The sequence below is a fragment of the Sus scrofa genome, chromosome 1 (genome assembly GCF_000003025.6).
Source record: "Sus scrofa isolate TJ Tabasco breed Duroc chromosome 1, Sscrofa11.1, whole genome shotgun sequence".
In the NCBI taxonomy this organism is placed as follows: Eukaryota; Metazoa; Chordata; class Mammalia; order Artiodactyla; family Suidae; genus Sus; species Sus scrofa.
The window spans coordinates 207,502,653-207,522,696 of NC_010443.5; the positions used below are offsets into that span (position 1 = coordinate 207,502,653).

Here is a 20,044-nt window from a genome sequence, read left to right on the forward strand (position 1 = left end):
TTCCTTCCTAAGATCATTACCAACACAAGGTGTGCATACATATGTGTGCTCTTGTGTGCACATTAGAACACGTGCATGCATGAGCACACACACACACACACATACACACACACACACGTGTGGAGAGTCTCTGCCTTGTGCAGAAACATTCTGATTATTCCAAGGATGAATGGGCTGCCCTACAGCTTTCCCCCTTTCCCACCTGCCTTAAGCCTACATGAAGTTCATCACCAGGAGGAGGCTGTTCTATGGAAAGTCTCCCGTTGGTTTTGGAGCTTCAGGGGTGGCAGGATCAGGCAGGCACCTAAATCCACATTGTCAAGCCTTTGGCTGTACTCTACTGGAGAAAAACGCTGCAGGGCTTTTTCTCCTCTTTCAATGTCAACAGAGAACGATGTCCCGGAACAATTGAATGGCTACCTCTTGGTCTCTGCATGATTATCTTAATACCAAATACCATTTGCTGGTGTGGGGACTCTGAGCAGTCCCTTGCAAGCAGCCCTGGCAATGTGTGTTGAAAGATTACTGATGTCAGGAACCCTTTTTCGGGACTTGCCTCCTCTTGGTGGACCCCAGGTTGAGTTGCCTTCTGGGAGGACGACCATAGAATAGCTGGAAAAGAGAAGCTTCGAAGGTTCCTTCAGGCTTGACAGACAACTAAAACTTGTAGAGAGGGAAGTGGCAAGTGAGGGCAGTTTCCTCTTTAGGACTGCGGACAGGCAAAATGGTTTTACTAGGTGAGGTGAATAGGCTGTATGGAGATTGCTGAGGTGATAGACCTACATTGGGTCTTTCATGGTAGATCATTTTTGTTGTTATTAATTGAATGTTAGCTGAGATTCAGCAGAAATTCTGAGTACTTTAAGAAGAAAAGGATTTAATACAGGAGACTAGGCATGTACAAAATCATCAGATGACTGGACAAGTAGGTTCTAGACTGGGCCTCTAGCAATGACTCCAGAACATGGAAAAAGTGACCCACTGGGGGAAGAGGGGGGAGGTGGAGAATTACAAAGCTGCCACATTTAACCTTGAGTTAGAAAACCTGCTGAGTGGCTATAATCTTGGTATCAGGAAATCACCTGCTTTCTAGGTGTGGTACACAGACTCTGCTGTGGAAAAATCCCACGTCTCCCACAACCTTGCTTGCCAATAGGAACAGCCCAAAGTCGCAGGAAGATGGGCCTCCCTCATGCCTTCAGATCTCCTGTTAGGGCATCTAGCTGAATTCATGCCCAGATCTATAGCAGCAAGGGTATCTGGGAAATGTAGTTTTTATCTTTCAAGCTTCTTCAGGAAGGCCTACTGGAAGGAGGTTGGAACATCTATGGGGTAATTATTGTCGAGAATTCAACCCATATCCAGAGAGGGCTGATCCCTTCAGCCTGCCAGCAGCTTCAGCTTCCCTGGCAGGGTGAGGATGTGAGCTCACTGGATATTTCCAGGGCACGTTCCTTCAGGTAACCTGAATGGCTGGGACAACAGTGAGGATGACGGTAGAGGCAACAGCAGCCACAAAGATAGCAGCTTCCAGTAGGGTGAGTAAGAAGCCATGACAAAGCCTTTAAGGAATGTGGGTCGTTTCCTCGACTTCTGGATCCTTTCTTGGTATTGAAGTCCCCATCTTCCTTCTGGCAGCAGCTTTGAGAGAGAAGCGTGGGCATACAGTGGGGAGGAGGGTGCCTCCTGGCTGGCTTCTCTCCAGGAGTATTGGTGGCTGCAATCATCCTGTGGACTTTTTTGTAGGTGTTCGAGAGGGCAGATGGGGAGTGGGAAATGGGTACCTGTGGGACCTGCAGTTTCTTCTGGGGGTTCTGGTGGTGTCAGGAACAGCCTCCAGCACAGTAAGTGTATGATGGTGGTGGGTCACATGGGTGGTTCGTGGGGATTAGAGGGCATTAGATTTAGTTGATTATAGTACTTATTTTTTTCTCATAAAACCTAAAAATATCACCTATAAGAAATGGTAAAACTTGACAGTGTTCTCAGTATTATTAGAGTTCCTATTTCTTCTCTTTCCTACTTATGTTAGCAGTAGGCTATCCACCCTGACATATTTTAAAAGGAGACAACAAAGAGGCAGCCAGTGAAAGTCCCCTTTCCACAGCCATCTTCAGGCTCAGTAGAAGTGGGAGAATAATATTGGAATTAGTATTGTAGACTTACAAGCTTATGAAGATGAAATGCACTGTTCCCACCCCACACTCCTGTCTCTGTCAGACTCACCTTCAGTTATGTCTATTGTAACCCAGACAAGCTCACCCGAGACCCAGAAAAATTGGGAGCTAGTTCCACGCTGTATTAAATATGACTCACAAATACACAATCCTTTTTCTTTTCCAATGACTTTTATCACATAGGGGATGTTACATTATGTATAAATATATTTTTTTATTTAAAAATTTTTTTTTGTCTTTTTAGGGCTGCACCCGTGGCATATGGAAGTTCCCAGGCTAGGGGTCCAATCAGATCTGTAGCCACCGGCCTATACCAGAGCCACAGCAACGCCAGATCCGATCCACGTCTGTGACCTACACTACAGCTCACGGCAATGCCAGATCCTTAACCCACTGAGCAAGGCCAGGGATTGAACCCACAAACTCATGGTTTCTAGTTGGATTCGTTTCCACTGTGCCACGATGGGAACTCCTTTTATTATTATTATTTCTTATTTTATAAACATTTGATTGTTTGGTTTGAATGTTGTCTCATCGTGAATGTAAAAGCAGCTATTCTCTGCTACAGACAAAATTCCAGATTTCAGCTCGACCCGCCTACCTCTGAGAAAGTGGTTCTGGGAAGATGCTGTGAACATGGCAGGTACGGATATCGTCACAAAGTTTGGGAAAAGCAGGAGGCAGCCTTTTGTCTATTCCTTGTCCTTGCTGTCTAGCTAAGGCTGCATCAGGACAATAAGGCAGTTCTATCAGAAAACTGCACTAATTAGTTGCAGTTTCTCAAAACGTCCTTAGACTGCTTCTGAAAACTAATTAATGGGAATCAGAGAGTGTAAGAGAATACATACCCTGTGGATATGTAGTTAACACACACACCTCTCCCAGGCGCTGATGGGACGGGCTACTTAATTTCCCCAAAGAGGATTCACTGGGTTTTCCCCTCCCCATCTTTTAGTTTTTCTTTTTTAACAGCTTTGTTAATTTAGGTTAAGTGGTTTGGTTGTCATGGAAACCAGTATTCCTCTCAGGCTGATTGTGTCAAAGGCATCATTAATCTGTTTTCTCAACTGCCTCTTCCTCATCCATCTAATTGCCATCTCCCTCCCCAGCCCCCTCTTTGGATGACATCATTTTGGACATTTTTAGGACACCATATGTGAGATTCAGCACGATTTATTTTCTTTTCAAATTCCATATCACTATGTTAATTGTCATGTTCCCACCCCAAGGAGGAAGATGGCTCCCCTATGTGGGGGATATAATTCCTCCCAAAGGTGAGGCTGCAAGTCACTTAATTTAATATATACCTCAGGTGCAATTCAGCTTCCCAAATAACTCTTTCCTTCTCATCTCCTGGGTTTTTTTAGGATTCTAGATCATGTTTTTGATGTTATTCTGGGTACGGTGATCTTTGAAAGCATAAAGAACCTGTACTGTTGGGCTAGCGAAGAGGATGGATGATTTCGGTAACAGTGTGGCCTGACTTCTATTGAGATGGCCTTGAACCTGGTGAGAGAATGTGGAGCCCTGCCTATTGTCTCTTCTGCTCAGATAATGCTCTTGGTGCAAAATGCTGTATCATTTGTGTCCTTTTGCCGTGATGTCCATATTGACACAAATCTGGCCCAAAATACAGTGTGGCAGTGGCTTTTTGCCCCCCTGCAGCTCTGATGGGTAGAAAGATTCTCAAGTGATTGTTCTGTTCTGTTTTACCTTGGTCAGTGGGCAAGATTTTCCCTGCACAGCTCTGTCTTCTCACAAGATTTCCAGATTCTGTGCCCATTCAGATAATAGGTATGTAAGCATCAAAGACATTTTGGCCGTAAATGGGGCACAGGTCAGTGGGGTACAGCACTTGAGGATAATTTAACACCTGGTCCATCCACTCTGCTTCCTATGCCTCTCAACAGAAGAATTTTGAGAATTTTTGCCTCACCATTTTCCTCTTGGAAAAGCCAAATCATATCTTTTTATTATTTTGCTAGTGCTTTTATGAGGCGGTGATAAAAATCTGGGAAGTAATGTTAATTTATATTTTACATGCAGTAACATCATTTATACATAAGTCACATTTTTTTTTCTTATAACAGCAGACACAAATGATATTCCTAATACTTTTTGTGATATCTGTTTGATGCCAAAGGTTTATATCCTTTTCTCATCTCTACTCATTAGGCAGAATTCATTGTTTCTTCCTCTGTTTCCTGATCCAGACATTTATTACAGCATGCACACTGTTAAATAGTTAATTTAAAAGTGTGTCACTTTATATGTTTTATACTCACCATTGAATAATTAGGATTGAACAATAAGGCTTTTATTGGATAAATGAGGTTTTTAAATATTATACATGAAATTTTTGTGGTATCGTGCAACATACATTAAACATTTCAGTACCCAGTACACAGGAGATGCTCAATAAACACTGAGTGAATGAAATATTGAATATGAATTGTGTTTCAATTACACACAAGGTCTTTTTGTAGTAATTAGAGATTTGATCAGTGCTTTAATGAAATTACAATATACGGTGGATGATCATTCAATTACTTTAAAACATTTTGAAATGGCATGGGGATTATTTTGAATAACATTTTATTTTTCTTTACTGTTTTGTTTAGTTTTTTCTAAAATACCTGGCTTTTAAAATGATGGTCAAATACAATCCTTGTGAATTTAATATATTAAAGAATACTTATATAAATGGTGTCCCTTAAAAACATGAGCCATTTGAATTGCCTTTCTTATCTTTATGCCCACCAGAGTGTTTGGCAAATATTATTTAGTCAGATTAACTGTAGGATAAACTAATGTTGACTTAAGATTAAAACAATATTGATTTATAGCTACATCAATTTACAATAGGTAAAAAATGTCCATTGCTCTTGATTGCCAACAACAGTGGTAGAACTGACCAGATTTCATGTGCTACCTCTCTAAGAAGCATTTCTATTTTAGGCCCAAGGAATGAAGCAATGTGTAAGAAAACTGCACAAAGGCAGTTGGTGGCTGTCTTAAACCATTTGGGTTGCTATTACAATACATCATATACAGTAAACACAGTATATCACTGGGTGGCTTATGAACAACAGAAATTCATTTCTCATAGTTCTGGAGGCTGGGAAGACAAAGATTAAGGTGCTGGTGGATTCACTGTATGATGAGGGCCTGCTTCCTATTTAATAGATGGTGTCCTTCTGCTGTGTCCTCACTTGGCTGAAGAGGCAAGGGAACTCTCTTGGGGTTTCTTTTATAAGGACACTAATCCCAGTCATGAGGGCTCCATCCTCATGACCTAAGGACCTCCCAATGGTCCTCCACCAAATTCTATCCTCTTGGGGGTTAGGTTTCAGCAGTGAATTTGGGGAGGGTAGATACAATCTTTCCATCTATAGTAGTGGCTAAGATTTATGCTTCTGCAATACTAATTTTAGATTTGGAGACACCAGAGTGGATAGGGGGCATGGGAAAGGACCTAGAATGACTCCTAGCCCTCTGGTTTAGGTTCCTGGGGGGAGGCTGACACCCCAGGGGAGAGCTAGTTAGACAGGTTGGAATAGGGAAGATGCGTGAGCAGCCTTGACATGTTCAGATTGCCTCTAAACTTTCAAGCACAAGTACAGAATGAATAGGTCCTTTCTGAGTAAAATACAGAGAAATCCTTAGGTTATGTTTTGTCTCTGTGGCTGAGTCTTTAATGCAACTATCTGGAAGCTAAGTGTCCAATATCATGTTGTTCTAAGCAAGAATCTCAGGGCTGTTGGGTACTGGACAGAAATAAGGAAAATAGGCAACAAGCGTCCTAGGAATTCATGAAGAGCAATTCAGATTTGTGAACAAGATTTCATATCAAGATTCTTTTTCTTGTTTCCTGCTGCACCCACAGCGTGCTGAAGTCCCTGGGCCAGGGATTGAACTTGCACCGTAGCAGTGACAATACCAGGTCTTTACCTGATAGCCCACCAGGGAACAAACGCCTCAAGATTCTTTTTGTGCTGAGGAAATCACTCAAGTTACCTCTGACAGGTTTTTTTTGTTTGTTTGTTTGTTTGTTTTTTAAGTAAAGAATAGTTCCACAGGAGGGCAGAAACCAAGGGTAATCACCTCTGTCTGCTTCCTTCTCCATGGATCTCCCTGTCTTTTTTTTCCAGTACTTCTTGGCCTTTCAGACATTGGATTCATTCTTCTCTCTCCTGACCCTGATTCCTCGAAATGTTATTATGTCCTGAGCCCATTTTGTCTGGTCCTCGACCTTATGGGATACACCTACCTTCAACTCTCCAGATAAATGATGTTATTTTTTTATTCTCCCAGATTCCAGCATTCTCAGGAGAGAATGGAAGGCATACGGAAGTTCCCGGGATAGGGGTGGAATCAGAGCTGCAGCTGCTTGCCTAAGTCACAGCCACAGCAACGCCGGATTGGAGATGGATCTGAGCCGCATCTATGACCTACGATGCACCTTGTAGCAACACTGGATCCTTAGCCCACTGAGCAAGACCAGGGATTGAACGTGCATCCTCATAGACACTATGTTGGGTTCTTAACCCACTGAGCCACAAGGGGAACTCCTGTCCACTTCATTTTTAAAGCACTGATGCAAGGAGTACTGGCAGGGTTACCTGGCAGTCATGCATTAATCAGGTATGTGAGTGAGGGGGTACTATAGAATGAACCCTGGGGGGGAAAAAACTTCATGAAAACATCACTGAAAGACATGCTGCGCTTCTTGCAGTGAAAAGAACTGGTTATTTCCCTGTCTACTTCCCCTGTAGAAACAAGGACTTTTATCACAAAGATTCTTTTGTCATAATTATTAACATGGTGAGCAATGTAAGATTCACACAGAGGTTGTTAAATCTTCACATTTCTGGAGTCCTCTTCCAAACTCATGTCATACTTTTACATTGTCACCAAATACTTGTTTCTTAACATTCAGGTTTTATTTCCTGCCATAAGGAGGTGCAGTAGGACTGAGAAGCCACTAGATGTCGCTGTTGCAGGTAGCATTTCAAATCCTCCAACTTGAGTCTGCTATTGTTGAATGCAAATATTTCAGTAATAGTTGACAGAAATCATCCAGACTATCCTTCCTGACGGGCAATCACAGTGAATGGTGGTGGTTTACCTTTAATGAACCTCAAGTAAAGAGCAATGTTTAAAAGAGCACCCATCTCTGCTGGCCACTGGCAGGACAGATACCAAAGCAAGCTGGCCTCCAAGGTCCTTACAGTCTGAAGACCTTTAAGCCTGAGAGTCTAAAGGCATGATCTCTTCTGGTTTTCTAACCTTTGTGTGCCTTTGTTTTTGTCAGGATCAAATCATTTTGGTAAATGGCATATTGTATATTCAACATAGCAGAATCCATAATAGTGAGAAACATTAAGAAAATATTACAAGGAATTCCATTGTGGCTCAGTGGTAACAAACCCTACTAGTAGTATTTCTGAGGATGCAGGTTTGACCTCTGGCCTCACTCAGTGGGTTAAACATCTGATGTTGCCCTGAGCTGTGGTGTAGGTTGTGGATGCAGTTTGGATCCTGCATTGCTGTGGCTGTGGTGTAGGCTGGCAGCTTAGCTCCCATTCATCCCCTAGGCTGGGAACTTTCATATGCCATGTATATGGCCCTAAAAAGAAAATATTACAGTGATGGCAAAAGTTTGCTTTGTATTTAGGTGACTTCCCTTGGCTTAGGAGGCCAAGGCTCAGAGGCTGAGTGCTTCAGAGAAAGGGCAATCTTCAGGCCATTGGTCAGCTGCTCTCTGCTGGCTTAAATTTAACTCAACTCTGAGATTATTGTGGGATATTGAAGGGGGAAGTTTTAATTGTGTAAAGACAGTCCTTCTCATATTGTCTTGTCATTTTTCTCTTTCCTTCTTCTTCTCCTGTCCTCTCCTCAACTTCTTTTGCCCTGATTATCCTTTTACCTTTGCCCTTAGTTCCCAGTGGCTCCAAGGCATTTCCTAGTAGCAATGGATGCTCAAGAATGTATGATTTTGGAACCTGGTTTCTTGTCCCTTGTCCTCTTCTCCTAATACTTTCAACCACAAATAAAAGATTTCCAGCTACTAAAAATGGATAATCCATTAGGAGAGTGAAACCTAAAGAATACTATTGGAGACCTGGGTGGAGAGGCATGGCCGACTGAGGCCAGTGCTTCCCAAAGTGGGTTGAGTAAAACATCACTCCTCAGGAATGCACACTACTATATATATAATAGATAACCAATAAGGACCTACCGTACAGCACAGGGAATTCTACTTAATACTCTGTAACAACCTATGATACAAAAAAGGAGTTCCTGTTGTGGCACAGTGGAAACGAATCTGACTAGGAACCATGAGGTTGGGGTTCGATCCCTGGCCTCGCTCACTGGGTTAAGGATCTGGCATTATGGTGAGCTGCGGTGTAGGTCGCAGACACAGCTAAGATCTGACATTGCTGTGGCTGTGGTGTAGGCTGGCAGCTGTAGCTCCGATTGGACCCCTAACCTGGGAAACTCCATGTGCTGCAAATGTGGCCCTTAAAAAAGCCAAAAAAAAAAAAAGAAAGAAAAAAAAAAAAAGAAAAAGAAAGAAAGAAAGGAATCTGAAAAAGGATACACACACATACATAACTGAATCACTTTGCTATACACTGAAATTAACACAACATTGTAAATCTAATATACTTCAATTAAAAGATGAATCATGAAGAAGCAGTTCCATGCACATTGAAGTTGAGAAATACTATAGTTATTATTCTCTCTTGTGAGGTTTACAATGTATATGGCGCAGTCAACTTTCCAATATGTATTCCAGCAGAGAAACCAGTTTAATTTTCTCAGCCCAGCATTACCTACTCTAACTGGACCACAGAACCCATTCTCTGTCATTGCTGATGGTTCACACCACCAACTAGTAACCTGTAGAAGTGGTATTTCATGAAATAGATGGAATACACTTTGGAGACTATTTCCACTGCAGGAAAATTTTATAAATCCAGTCTTTGCAATGAAGTAAAATTGAATCCCTCTTCTAAAATAAGCTCAAGCTTAGATTTTTGTCTTCTGAGATGTTTTATTTAAAGCAAGTAGGATAGTAAGTATATAGGGGATATCACTTTTCCATGATGTCATTTAGATTACTAAAAAAATACTGAATTACTGATATAATTTCAAGACTTTTTTCTCTTTGGAGGCATTTCATGCCAGAATTAGTTATAGCTTTAGGCTATATAGTTAATATTTTTTGAGCATTTACTATATGCCCAGTACTGTCTAGAGGAAATGTGATGGAAAAATCTTTTTTTTTTTTTTGGCTATTCCCATGGCATGTGAAAGTTCCCAGGCCTGGGATCAAACCCGAGACACCGAGACACAGAGGTGACAATATTGGCTTCCCAGCCGCTAGGCCACCACTCCTGAAGGCAAATCTTATAGTATTATACCTCTTAACACTTCTCCTCTGTCGTTCTGATTTTTAATAAATGGAATGTTACTTTTGATATGCTTACCTCTGTGCCTAGGATAGGGTAAACCTTAGGTAAATAATGGCAGGCATGATTAGCTACTTGGTCAAGCACTTTGAGTTGGAGAGAACATTATAGATACTTTAGACCCTTCAAACATCTTTTCCTGTGGCTTAAGTACTAAGAATGAACCTCAACGAGGTGGCTTCCAATCTTATGGTCAAGGTTCTTTTTTGAATGTGTGATCATTATTTCCTTACTACTATTAGGACTAAAGTCAGAGAAAGTCTGGTAAGTGCTTAATGAATTGACCTATATGTGTTGCCCCTTGAAATATTGTGAATAACTCCTGAGAAATTGTCTCTTCTTTGAGGAGACCTTTTTGTGGGATGTCAGCAACTTCCTTCGAGGTAGATCTGTGATTCTAAAAAAGGCATAATCCCATTTGGGACAAAAGCCAAGTTCAATATCATTTAAAGCTTAGCTCATGCACAGGATGAACAAATTCTCAGTAGAATTTAAGAAAAATCCTTTTCAAAACTTCTTCTTGATTTATGGACCTTATAAATATGACCCCTGGAAGATGGCATGTAGGATTATGGGATTTATTTTGTGTGTTTGCCGTGAGGATGAAATAGAGTTTTGGAATTACTGAGGCCAGACGCAAAGGGAAATTAAATAAGCTCTGTGGATGAAAAGAAATTTTTAAAAAGTGCCCTATAAGACATATCAGGTAATAAAGCACCAGGGCCAGATGGATACACAGCTGTATTGTACAGAACGTTAAAGCATAAATTGCTTTCAATTTTAGAAGAGGTTTATAAACATGCTCCAGGAACCAAAGAAACCCCTCCTTGTTCCAATTTCACTGGCAAGAAAAAACATGTATAGGCTCTAAACTAATTTTATTCCTTAACTCTGACCAAAAAGCCATGACTGTTAGATTTATAAAGCTATTAGGCGGTATATTTCCCTGATCAAGTGGATTAATTCTGTGGGATATTTCTGGAAAATAATATTTACTTAGTTAATATTACAAATATAATACTAGATAATAGAAAAATGGGTACGGATAAGATATTTACCTAATGAATTGAGGTGCCAAGAAAGTACTACATTTAATGAAATAGTCACAGAAGGCTTTTACTTCTTTTTATGCCCATACCTGCAGCATATGGAAGTTCCCCAGCTAGGGGATCAAATCAGAGTTGCAGCTGCAGTCCTACACCACAGCTCTCAGCAGCACTGGATCTGAGCCCAAGCTGCAACCTATGCCTCAGCTTGCAGCAACAATGGATCCTTCACCCACTGACCCAGGCCAGGGCTCAAACCCACATCTTCACAAAGACGATATTGGGTCTTTAACCGGCTGAGCCAAAAGGGGAACTCCAGTCATAGAGAGGTTTTACAGAAATTGCAAAACTAGCCTGAATCCAGGCAAAATAAATAGACTTTCTCATTTTTAAGAATATATTTTTGCAATAATCATGGATATATTAAATTATTTCATATCACACATATTTTTTTTAAAGTGAGGTTTAAAGTGGCAATCAGTTGGGAAAAAAAATTTATGTCCAACACCAGGCTGTTATGGTATATTCATTCCATGGATGTTATTCAGTTATTGCAGATAATAGAGAATGATTAATATCAGAAAGATGGCTATCATATTTTAAGTGAGTAAAAATGGGTTTCAATGCAGGGTTTTTTTTTTTTTTTTTTTTTTGACTTTTTAGGGCCACACCCGAGGCATATGGAGGTTCCCAGGCTATGGGTCGAATCCGAACTACAACTACCAGCCTACGCCACAGCCACAGCAACACCACACCCGAGCCATGTCTGTGACCTACACCACAGCTCATGGCAACGCTGGATCCTTAACCCACTGAGCAAGGCCAGGGATTGAACCTACAACCTCATGGTTCCTAGTCGGATTCATTTCTGCTACGCCATGACAGGAACTCCTTAGTGCAGTTTTTATGGTATGATTTGCTTTTCGTAACCTAATAGAAAAACCTGTGTTTGTGTATTGGCACTGTCCACTCAGGTGTCTTGTTAGAGTCAACTGGATATTAAATCTGAAGACTGTCAGAAGATATATTTGGCCCAGGCTTCTGTGGAGGGTGTCACACAGGAACTACAGCTGTCTACAGGAAGCATCAGCCATTCTTCTTCAGCTGGAGTTTTTGCAGCTGTATAGCTCTGGTGCAAGGATATGAGAAACCCACCAGACAGGGTAAGAACTGTCATGGCTTAGAAACCTCAGACCTTACTACTGTACCAATTATTTCTTATAATGACTCAATAGGATTCCAGTCTCCAAAGGGCAATCCAGTCCCAAGAGTTACCATACTCAGGAAGACCCATAGCTACCTGTCTGATTGGGTATTTAGAGCACATTTCTAGTCTCTCCCAATCCAGATGCAGTTGACCAAACAAGGGTTATCTTAATCATTAAGCAACGTTGCTTAGTGCTATAGACTTAATATTTATTTTCCCCTACCCCTAATCCATATGTTAAATCCGAACCCCCAAGGTGATTAGAGTTAGGAGATGAACCCTTTGGAAAGTGATTAGGTCATGAAAGCAGAGCCTCCAAACCCAAGGAATTCATGCTCTTATAAAAAGAAGACTGAGAAAGTGTCTACCTCTTCCCTCATATGAGGTTACAAAAAAGATGGTAGTTTAGGACTGAATCCTTGCCCAATACCAAGCCTTCCAGCGCCTGGATCTTAGACTTTCCAGCCTTCAGGACTGTGAGATATAAGTTTCTATGGTTTATAAATTCTGCAGTCCATGGTATCTTTCTTACAGCAGCTTGAATAGACACACACTTACTATTGTAGTTAACATTCCATCTGAGGAACAATCAGGTGTTTAGGTGGTCATTTTAAGACAGCAAGCCAGGAGTTCCTATTGTAATGGTAATTGGTTCATTCAATGGTAATGAACCAGACTAGTGTCCATGAGGATGCAGGTTTGATCCTTTGCCCCTTTTAGTGGGTTAAGGATCCAGTGTTGCTGTGAGCTGCTCTGTAGATCAAAGATGTGGCTTGGATCCTGTGTTGCTGTGGCAGTGGTGTAGACCAGCAGTTGCAGCTCTGATTCAACCTCTAGCCTAGGAACTTTCATGAGCTCCAGAGGCAGCCCTAAAGAGAGAGAAAGAGAAAAAAAAGAGAGAGCAAGCCACTGTACAGCAGAAACTGATAATACAGTGTAAATCAACTATACTTTAAAAAACAAACAGCAAGCCAAATGAGCATAGTAATCCAAACTTTATTTCATAAAAGTGGCAGTAATAGCTAAGAGAAATATGAGGTGCCTGCTTCCCAGGGCTGTATGTTCCCCATGGAGTTAGACTCCTTACCACCTTTATCAGGTCTCCAAAAGATAGAGCTAAAATTTAACCAAAGGGCCAGTTTTCATTGAGAAGGGCCTTTAATCCTTCACCTGTACTCATAGTGTTTTTTTATATTGATCTGTTTTTTTTTCCTGGTTATTTTGTATTTATTTACTTACTTTAAAAATTTTAATTTTCTTCTGTTATAGCTGATTTTTGACCTCCTTTATTAACCTTTTTTTCGGTCCTTTTTTTGGGTCACTGTGGACTCAAATGACTCTCATGTATCAGCTCCTTTTTATTTGTTCAGTGACTTGGCTGGAAGTACCACCCACGCTGCCTCAGGTAAATCCTCTTAGGTACATATACCTCAAAAAGTGCAGCATTGGGCATGCCCACAGTCCCCCTGGGATGACAGTGGGTTTAGCAGAACTTGCTTGTATTATCTTTTACCCTGATTGCTCTATCAGGCTGCTCCCCTCTGGTGGTATCACACCCAGCTTTTAGGCTCTTCTAATTTTTAGGTGGTTGTGCTATTGCTTTTAACAATATGCCAGAAGAGAAATTGTTCTAGTTAAATTTGGACACTTTTGCAGGAATAAAATCTTTGAGTCCAGTCTCTGAGATTTGTTTTGACCCCAGGAGGACTGTTCTTATCTGTCTTTCCCCCTGTTCTCTATTAAGCCTCCACTGGTCTACAATTACCTTATCACTCTTATAAAGCTACCAGCCTCCTCTTCATTGCTTTGCTTCACTGTTCTCAGCCATGCTCTTTAGGCTTGAACTTCCCTACATCCTTTTCCAAATAAAATCATTCTTTTGAGAGATTCAAAGCTTTCTGTTCTTATGGCTTGTCTGTTCCCCTGGGCATAACTTCTGTGCCACTGCTCCAGAGCTTGGAGCAGCAACACCAGTCCACTTCTCTCAGAATGACATCTTTGCTTGATAAGCAGTGTGCCACTTGGGGTTGGAGATGGGGTATCTTTTCAGCTTGCTCCTCCTGGCAAGAAGCTCTGCTCCCAAGTGAATTGGAATACAGGAGATTTGGCCCCAGTACTCTCAGCCTATCATGCCTGGCTGGGATAGAGCTTCTGTTCTATGAGCTGAGCTTGATGAGTTGATGAGTTGTGGTGATCAGTTGAGGGTAGCTCTGAACCTCACAGCTATAGAGCTTCTGCGGCCTGAAGCTAAAGGGAAGAGAAATGCTGGAGACCTGGTCCCCCTGGGGAGATACTGCAGCTCCAGACTGAGAACTAGGGGAAGTTGGAGCCCTTGCTCTTGGCTATACCAACTTGCATTAGTGCATCATGCTGAGCCGGGGGTGAGGGAAATGATGCCCATTCTTGTTCTTACTGAGATTTAGTAGACCGTTTTGGGTTTTTTTGTGTGTCATTTTAGGGCCGCACCTGCAGCATATGGAGGTTCCCAGGCTAGGGATCCAATTGGAGCTGTAGCCGCCGGCCTACGCCATGGCCAAAGCAATGAGGGATCCAAGCTGTGTCTGCAACCTACACCACAGCTCATGGCAATGCTGGATCCTTAACCCATTAAGTGAGACCAGGGATTGAACCTGCATCCTTATGGATGCTAGTTGGGTTTGTTAACTGATGAGCCACGATGGGAACTCCAAGCAGACTATTTTGAATGAATATTTTTCTAAGGGCTCTCTCACGGCTGTATGCCATCAGGAAAATTTATAGAGACTTAAAACAATGTTTTAAAAATAATTTTTGCTAGTTAGGGTTGTTTTGCTCAGGAGGTTGGTGGAGCTAATTATACTGCCATTCTAAAAATTTATTTCCCTTTATTGTTTGTAATTTATATGTGTCTCAAGGGCCATTAGCCTGGAGTTGTTTCATTAACACTATGCATGTATTAAAAAGATGAAAAGATAGATAATGATCTATTAATGTTAATCTGTTGATTTAAATATCTTGATTTTGCTTATTTGTATGTTATGCCTCCAACTTCTTCCTTTTTTTTTTTTTTTTTTGAAGTGAGAAAAAAAGGTTTTAATAAAAGAGGCAAGTAAAAGCAAATGATTTCTCTCTTGGTGGCTGGGAAGGAAAGAGATAGCACTAGGCCTGCAATCCATTCTCTCCTTTTTACTGAGAGGCTTGATGGGAAAAAAGGTAAATCTCTTTAGGAGCATATTCATGACAGACCTCTTAGCAAACACACTGATGGCATCCACTGATGGGAGAGTCCTCAGTCGTGGAATGTTTTTAGCATAGCAGGATGGACCTGGTCTGTCTGGAACTGATCATGCTAACCAGACCAGGAATCTATGGATTTCTAGGGCATGGCTCTCTGGAAGAAGTCACATTAGCTATTGCTGGGGGAGGTCAACGAGAGGACATGATGGGACCTAACTCCCAATTGACCTGAGAGTTGGAATGGGGCAAATATAGGCTCCTCATCTGCTCTGCTATCCTGGAAATATACATTCTACCCACCATGCCCACAGCCACAGCTGCAGCTGTTTCAAGGACGCAGCCTTGAGAGTGTAAGGTGCTGTTGAGACCATGAGACCATCTGGACTGAATATGTGATGGAACCTAGGTAAGACCTTTATGTGAACTTGAAGATTTTGGTGGGTGAATGCGAGATCTCCTTGTGCCGTGGTTGCCCAGGAGCACCGTTGTAAGGAAGCTCCCTTCTTTTCAATCTGCCGCCAATCTGGAGTGATCTGCCTCTCTCTTCCATCCCTGTGTATGGGGGCCAGATTGTGAACCAACAGTTCTGTGACTTGAGAGCTATGAAAAAGAGATGTTTTATGATAGAAATGGCTTTCTTTTGTGAAACAGAGTATTGTAGAAGTTAAATATTGCCAAATGAGGCAAGAAAGGCCTGGGAAGCTGTGTCAGAGGTCCTGGACCTCCCTTCTCTGTTCCATAAAGGCCTCATATTATGGAGTAAGATCTCTGATTCTGGTGGGTCTGATTGGAGAACCCAACCCTTTGTATTGTTTCAGTGTCAAAATAAGAAAAGGAGCCACTTCCTTGGGACCCTTGTGAGTTTAAACACTTAACAGAAATGGTGTTAAGAATCACTGAACTCTTTTCAGGTATATAATAAGCAATTAAATTCAAAAGAAGCAAGGAGGTGGAGATTGTGTCTACTGAGTGCCAGCACTGCTATTTATAACATAAATTAGGTGTGTTTCATCAAACAATTTGGCAATGAAGCTTTAGGTCTTTTTCTTTTATTTTCCTGAAAACCAATTTGTCCTAAGTCAGTTTGGCAATTTACTGAAATAGTTTTCTGGGAATTGATTTTTAGAGAATTGGATTGTTTCCAGGCAATACAATTAAAAAATAAAAATATTTACCCCAGTTCTTCTGGCATTTCTATGGTGCCAGAGTATAAAGAGGAATTATTAAGAGCTTTGGGAGGTGAATACCTTTTTCTCCCAACTATGAGAAGTTTTATGTTTTTGGTCTGCTATATGAATTTTTTCTTTTTTGCCCCTTGTGGAAGTCCCCCCCCCCTTCTGTTACACTTATGCATCCATCAAAGAAAATTTGAAAAAAGAGAGACAATATTAAAAATAGGAAACCAGCCAGTTTTCACACATTTTATATACTTTTCTCCAATCTTTTCTTTCTATGCATAAGTTTTTCTTATCTCTTTGTAAATCATTCTGAACAGGATTAAGACATTTTAATATCCCAGACTTCGTTTTAGTTTTTTTTTTTAAATCAATCCAGATACTTGCTTGGATTGCCTGATTATTCAAAAGGGCTGAGTCAACACAAACTCTCCAAAATGTTTGTTTTTCTTTCTTCATAGCATAGACAGGTCCTGTGAACATAATAAAAGGCATGGAGGAGAAAAAATGTCCCACTTGTTTAGGGGCAGCACGTTAATGGGATGTAGGAGAAGAAACTGATGAAGAGGCTCTAGCCCTGGGTGCATCTATCCATCACTGGGTAAGTCATGTAATTTCCAGGACTGTTTCCCAGGTGTGTTAGGGAGTGGACCACGGTATCACTACGGTCTTTTCTAGATAGAAGAGCCAACAGACATCAGAAGTCATAACCCCATGTTTCAACTACTTTTCATCATATGTAAATCACTGGTCTTACTTACAGAATTCCATGTGGAAAAAATGACAGTCACCAATTTATAACTGCTTTGTATTCAAAAGGATTTTTTTGGTTAGTTCAGTTTGGATGGGAACGCATTTTCCCACAGAAATGATGTTAAATTAATGGTTCAGTTTCCACTAAGATAGCTAAGAGAGAGTTCTAATAGCATCATTATTATTATTTGTCTATTTTGGCTGCTCCTGCAGCATGTAGAAGTTCCTGGGCCAGGGTTGGAACTTGTACCACAGCAGTGACAATGCCAAAGCCTTAATCTGCTGCGCCACTAGAGCAACGTCCTCAAAAAAATTTTTTTTGGCATTATTAGTTTTTCTTTGTTTCTATGTCGTGATGGGTCCTATGATCTATCTAGCATCTTAAAGTTCAATAATATATCACATATAAATGGCCATATAGCAGTTCCAGTCTTTAAATGAAGATCTCTTTTCCTCTCCTTCTTCATTGTCCACACTCCATTTAAAAGCAGAGAGGATTAATAATATCAAAAAAGATACCACCTAATGTTTATTGTAGGCATACTATTGTGTCATTTAATTCTCATTACTCTCCCCATTTTATACATGAGCAAACTGAGACCAAGAATTAAAGTGATTTATTCAGAGAACTAGAGCTGAAAAAAGGTGGAGCATGAATTGTCAGCTGTGGTACAGTATGTTAAGAATCTGACTACAACCAGATAGTTGCAGAGGCACTGGTTCCATCCCCAGCCAGCACACTGGGTTAGGGATTTGGCGATGAGGCTGCTGGCATAGGTTGCGCGCAACTGGCTGGGTTTCAATCCCTGGCCCAGAACTTCCATATGCTCTTGGGTGTGTCTATATGAATTTTTAAATTTTTTCTTATCTTTTTAGGGCCACACACATGGCACATGGAGATTCCCAGGCTAGGGGTCCAATCGAAGCTATAACCGCTGGCCCAGGTCACACCACAACAACTTGGGATCGAGCAGGGTCTTCGACCTGCACCACAGCTCAGAGCAATGCAGGATCTTTAACCCACTGAGCGAAGCCAGGGATCAATCCCGCATCCTCATGGATGCTAGTCGGGTTCGCTAACCGCTGAGCCGCAAAGGAAACTCCTGGGTGTGGCTTAAAAAAAAAATATGGAACCTGACCTGATGTCACCAAACCCGGTGACTGCCCCCTTATGGCAGAAGTGCCACTAAAAGGACCCTCTACTGCAACCATAATCAACACAAACAGAAGTTCCCCAGTTACCCACAATTCACAGTTTACAGTGGTCCATAAGTATTAAACGGAAAACTCCTGAAATAAACAATTGGTAGGATTTAAATGGCGCGCCTTCCTGAGAAGTGAGCTGAAGTCTCGTGCTGTCTGCTTCTTCCCTCCAGGGCTGTGAATCATCCTTTTATCCAGCGCATCCTCCTGTCAATCACTTAGCAGCCACCTTTGTTGTCGGATGGACCCTTGAGATATCACAGTGCTTGTGTTCATGTCACCCTCATTTTACTTCCTAATGGTCTCAAAGTGCAGGAGTAGTGATACTGGCAATTCAGGTGTGCCAAAGAAAAGCCTTCAAGTGCTTCCTAGAAGAGAAAAGGTGAATTTTCTTGACTTAAAATGGAAAGAAAAATATCATAGACTGCAGTTGCTAAGATCTATGCTAAGAACAAAACTTTTACTCGAGAAATTGTGAACAAAAAAGAAATTTGTGCTGGTTTTTCTGTGGCTCCTAAAACTGCAAAAGTTATAATTCAGTGCATGGTAAGTGCTTAGTTAAGATGAAGAAGCTGTTGAATTTATATAATAAGATAATTTGAAAGAGACCACATTCATATAATTTTTATTAGGGTATATTGTTATAACTGTTTTACTTTATTATTAGCGATTGTTGTTAACCTCTTACTGTGCCTAATTTATGAATTATACCTTATGGTGGGATGTAAGCATAGGAAAAAACAAGGTGTATATGGGTTTGGTGTTATCTGTGGTTTCAGGCATCCACTGGAGTCCTGTGGGCAAGGGGAGAATATGGTATTGGCCAAATATTGTTTCCTTGCTAAGAATATCCCTACATGCTTCCCTCTACTCTTGGACTAGCCCAGTTGTCCTTACTTAGACTCTCACAGCCTTGAGTTTATAGTCCTCAATACTTTTATACTAGCATTTGTGTAGTTATTTAATTACTATCTTGCTGCTTTCTCGCTGCTCTCTTAGACAGTAAGTCCCTTGAGGGAAGGGACAACTTATGTCTTTTCACCTTTGCTCCCCTAATGCTTTTTTTTTTTGTCTTTTTTAGGGCCTCACCTGTGGCATATGGAGGTTCCCAGGCTAGGAGTCTAATCGGAGCTACAGCTGCTGGCCTATGCCACAGCCACAGCAACATGGGATCTGAGCCGTGCCTGTGAACTACGCTGCAGCTCACTGCAATGCTGGATCCTTAACCCACTGAGGGAGGCCAGGAATTGAACCCTCAACCTCATGGTTCCTAGTCAGATTCGTTAACCACTGAGCCACGATGGGAACTCCATGCTCCCCTAATGCTAATGTCAGTGTTCTCTTAATACATTTTAGAACAAATGAATGAAGCAGACATGTGGTAGGACTGCCTTCATGGGGGCAGAGACAGAAGGGCATATGTGGGTAGAACTGGGGCTCCAGTGTCCTGGGGAGCAGGGGTGGGGCTCCATTGTTGATGGTGCTTGCGGGTAGCCACAGGTTCTATAGCTCTGGGTACCGGTGGAGAATGGTGGCCCAGGATGGTGTTAGGATGGCTATTTTATCTTTCAGATTATTGTGTCAATCTTTATCTGAATAGTTTTCTTTGAGACAGTTTCCAGAGTCAAGAGGATTACTGTTGATTGCATCATGATTGCAAATCATTGCAGTGATTTTTTTTCACTTAAAATTTTTTTTTGCCGTATAGTTGACTTACAAAGTTGGGTTAGTTTCAAGTATACAGCAAAGTAAATCAATTATACACACACACACACACACACACACATAC

At 41.3% G+C, this 20,044-nt stretch overlaps 1 long non-coding RNA gene across 1 annotated transcript; it reads left to right on the forward strand.

The window, feature by feature from the left end:
- LOC106507234 lies at positions 302-19,354 on the forward strand. Its single transcript, XR_002335903.1, has 5 exons — positions 302-1,538; positions 11,676-11,864; positions 15,436-15,530; positions 16,761-16,900; positions 18,429-19,354. It is a non-coding gene; the product is annotated as an uncharacterized LOC106507234 (long non-coding RNA).